We start from the raw sequence: 4,868 nt of genomic DNA, 5'->3' as shown, positions 1-4,868 counted from the left end.
ATGCCACAAGAGAACCTTGAGCAAATATTGGCTACCAAACAAGCAACTCTTGTAGACCGTTTGGTTCAGGCATTCCCAGCACACAGCGACGGTGATGGTTCTCACACGAGCCGTAGGGGGCAACATGGCAGAGGTGTTAGAGGTGCACAAATCCGAAGTGGTGTTGGACAGAGAGGTTTTATGACCAGCTTGTGGAGTGATTTCGCAATGACCGCTGACACGACAGGTACTGCTGCATCGATTCAAAGTGACAGGAGACATCATTTATCTAGTATGGTTACGAACTACTTTTCTTCCCTTATCGATGTTCTCCCTCACAGGTCATTCCCCTTTGATTACTGGGCATCGAAAACAGACACCTGGCCTGAATTGGCAGAATATGCATTACAGGAGCTTGCTTACCCTGCTGCTAGTGTGCTATCAGAAAGAGTCTTCAGTGCTGCTGGTTCAATACTAATGGAAAAAAGGACACGTCTGGCTACCCTGAATATTGATGATCTAACCTTCATTAAAATGAACCAATCATGGATTTCTAATTATTTTGCTCCACCTTCCCCTGCTGACACATAGCTTGCCTGAAAAATGTCTTGCTTTTGGCCTCCTATTACTGACTTCTCCAATTCCTCCATTTGCAGCTGCTGAATGTCCACCATAGGCCATTTTTATACCTCCCTAAATGGGCTGACTCCCCCCACAGGGCCGTGGTCACCACCTGGCGCAAGCACCCGTGCGAGTGCCATTTGTCTGGACAGGTGGGTGGGCCCACTATTGGGCGACGGCACTGGCACAGGGTCCCTCATAGTACAATGAAGTGTCTCTGATGGTGGTGGTGCACAATCAATGTCAGACACACCGTCATAATATGAGGGGCCCTGTGCCAGTACCGCCGCCCACGAGACAGTGTTCCCCCCAGCTCGAACAGTGCTCTACCACTTGCAATACTTTCCTCTCCCTGCTCCACCACTGTGTAGTCTGTGCAGTTAAATCCTTCAATGGCACTGCCAATACAAATTTGTTGAAATGATAGTTAAAATATACAGGGCCCTGGCCTCCATTTAGACCAGTTAATACTTTGCGCCTACTACCACTGTCTGCTACACGGCAGAGGAGCTTACCCCTGTACCTAGCTTTGCCACCTGTTTGTTTATGAACAATTTTTTGGCAGACTTTTTGCCCACTTTATAATTTGGGCCTACTAACTGTGTCTGCCACTCATTACAGTTTTCCTCCACTGAACAACGCAATGCCGCCTGTTTAGTCCTGTTACCACATTTGAACTTCATTTAGCCTACTTTATTATTTGGGCCTACTAACTGTGTCTGGCACTCATTACAGATGTCCTCCACTGAACAAACCTATGCCACCTGTTTAGCCCTGTTTCCAATTTTGAACTGCTTTTAGCCTACTTTTGTATTGTGGGCCTACAAACTGTGTGTGCGCCACTCATCACAGTCGTCCTCCACTGAACAAAGCTATGCCACCTGTTTAGTCCTGTTTCCAATTTTGAACTGCTTTTGGCCTACTTTTGTTTTGTGGGCCTACAAACTGTGTCTGTGCCACTTATTACATTACAGTCATCCTCCACTGAATAAAGCTATGCCGCCTGTTTAGTCCTGTTTCCAATTTTGAACTGGTTTTAGCCTACTTTTGTATTGTGGGCCTACAAACTGTGTCTGCGCCACTCATTACAGTCATTCTCCACTGAACAAAGCTATGCCGCCTGTTTAGTCCTGTTTCCAATTTTGAACTGCTTTTAGCCTACTTTTGAATTGTGGGCCTACAAATTGTGTCTGCGCCACTCATTACAGTCGTACTCCACTGAAAAAATCTATGCCACCTGTTTAGTCCTGTTTCCAATTTTGAACTGCTTTTAGCCTACTTTTGTATTGTGGGCCTAGAAACTGTGTCTGCGCCACTCATTAAAGTCGTACTTCACTGAACAAAGCAATGCCGCCTGTTTAGTCCTTTTACCAATTTTGAACTGCTTTTAGCCTACTTTTGTATTGTGGGCCTACAAACTGTGTCTGCGCCACTTATCACAGTCGTACTCCACTGAATAAAGCTATGCCACCTGTTTAGTCCTGTTTCCAATTTATTTTGAACTGCTTTTAGCCTACTTTTGTATTGTATTGTGGGCCTACAAACTGTGTGTGCGCCACTCATTACAGTCGTCCTCCACTGAACAAAGCTATGCCACCTGTTTAGTCCTGTTTCCAATTTTTAACTGCTTTTAGCCTACTTTTGTATTGTGGGTCTACAAACTGTGTCTGCACCACTCATTAAAGTCGTACTCCACTGAACAAAGCAATGCCGCCTTTTTAGTCCTTTTCCCAATTTTGAACTGCTTTTAGCCTACTTTTGTATTGTGGGCCTAGAACTGTGTGTGCGCCACTCATGACAGTCGTCCTCCACTGAATAAAGCTATGCCACCTGTTTAGTCCTGTTTCCAATTTTGAACTGCTTTTAGCCTACTTTTGTATTGTGGGCCTACAAACTGTGTCTGCGCCACTCATTAAAGTCGTACTCCACTGAACAAAGCAATGCCGCCTGTTTAGTCCTTTTACCAATTTTGAACTGCTTTTAGCCTACTTTTGTATTGTGGGCCTACAAACTGTGTCTGCGCCACTCATCACAGTCGTCCTCCACTGAATAAAGCTATGCCACCTGTTTAGTCCTGTTTCCAATTTTGAACTGCTTTTAGCCTACTTTTGTATTGTGGGCCTACAAACTGTGTCTGCGCCACTCATTAAAGTCGTACTCCACTGACCAAAGCAATGCCGCCTGTTTAGTCCTGTTCCCAATTTTGAACTGCTTTTAGCCTACTTTTGTATTGTGGGCCTAAAAACTGTGTGTGCGCCACTTATTACAGTCGTCCTCCACTGAACAAAGCTATGCCGCCTGTTTAGTCCTGTTTCCAATTTTGAACTGCTTTTAGCCTACTTTTGTATTGTGGGCCTACAAACTGTGTCTGCGCCACTCATTAATGTCGTACTCCACTGAACAAAGCAATGCCACCTGTTTAGTCCTTTTCCCAATTTTGAACTGCTTTAAGCCTACTTTTGTATTGTGGGCCTACAAACTGTGTCTGCGCCACTCATCACAGTTATCCTCCACTGAATAAAGCTATGCCGCCTGTTTAGTCCTGTTTCCGATTTTGAACTGCTTTTTGCCTACTTTTATATTGTGGGCCTACAAACTGTGTCTGCGCCACTCATTACAGTCGTTCTCCACTGAACAAAGCTATGCAGCCTGTTAAGTCCTGTTTCCAATTTTGAACTGCTTTTAGCCTACTTTTGTATTGTGGGCCTACAAACTGTGTCTGCGCCACTCATTACAGTCGTCCTCCACTGAACAAAGCTATGCCGCCTGTTTAGTCCTGTTTCCAAGTTTGGCATCTGGCGATAAGAATGTCATCCATGATCCTCTAGTGGATAGGAAGGACATTGTCTTTCCTCCCTTACACATAAAACTTGGATTGATGAAGCAGTTCGTCAAAGCTCTCAATCACAGTGGAGAATGCTTTAACTATATATGTTCAACTTTTCCTGGTCTCCGTGAAGAGAAGAAAAAGGCTGGAATATTTGATGAACCTCAAATACGAACACTTATGAGAGACCCAAATTTTATCACATTAATGAATGAGAGAGAAGAAAGAGCTTGGAATGCATTTTGTAATGTGGTGCAGAATTTTCTAGGGAATAAGAAAGCAGACAACTAAGAAGAGATTGTGGAAGAGCTACTAATGAGTCTGCGAAATCTTGGATATAGAATGAGTATCAAGATTCACTATTTACACAGCCATTTGGACTTTTTCCAGAGAACCTTGGGGATGAGAGCGAGGAGCAAGGGGAGCGTTTTCATCAGGACATTAAAACAATGGAAGAACGGTATCAAGGTCGGTGGGACTCACATATGATGGATGACTATTGCTGGAGCTTGAGGAGAGACAACCCAGAAGCTGTACATCACAGATCAGCCAAGAAAAGAAAGTTCAAATAACTACCATTTGTCCTTCATCTGTGCGCCATATATATGTGTTTTTATATTTTGTAGTTTAATTCTGTAAGTATATTTGATTTGCTGTACATAGACTTTGTAATCTTTGTTATTCCTTGATTAAAAATATATAAAATGTAGTACCGAAAATCATGTGTTTTTAACATAAAACATTAGGAGTAATTTTCATCAAAAATTGAAAATATCTCGAAATCCTGATGTGATAGCCAAAAACGGAGTTCATATTCGTAATCAGCAGCCAAAATTGACTTAAAATATGTTTTATAACCTTTTGCCAGAAAATTTGCGTTGACCAGTATTATTCATTATTTATCAAGGTCATAAATGAAGCTAGCTTGTTAATAAGTGAACCTTTGTAAATGCAAAGTACTAAACTGAGGCTCATTACCAGAGCAATAAGCAGAGCAAGATATCAGGTTATCTGTAAAAGCTAATCTGCTGCTGATAGTTTTCATGTTCCTTTGCATTCAAACCAGGAGCTGAGACAGAGTTACTTTTTCATTCTATTTTTATTGGGTTTCTTACAAAATGCACACGTAATACTGACAACAATGAAATATACAAGAATATAACGTACATTTACAAATAGCATTAAAGGGCAGGAATATTTATTTTCATAATTACAGTCACTCCTCAAGAAACTGAGAGTTGTCAATGACTTACTACGTTATGTTTCCCAAGTAACGTGACCTGACAGACATCGGAATGTGAGTATGTGGTTTTTTTTTTTTTACTTTTACAATGGTAACCAGGGTAAATATCGGGTTACTAAGCGCGGCCCTGCACTTAGTAACCCGATGTTTACCCTGGTTACCCGGGGACTTTGGCATCGTTAAAGACAGTTTCAACGA

Source organism: Ranitomeya imitator, chromosome 5 (assembly GCF_032444005.1).
Source record: "Ranitomeya imitator isolate aRanImi1 chromosome 5, aRanImi1.pri, whole genome shotgun sequence".
Classification (NCBI taxonomy): domain Eukaryota; kingdom Metazoa; phylum Chordata; class Amphibia; order Anura; family Dendrobatidae; genus Ranitomeya; species Ranitomeya imitator.
This window is presented reverse-complemented; position numbering follows the sequence as displayed.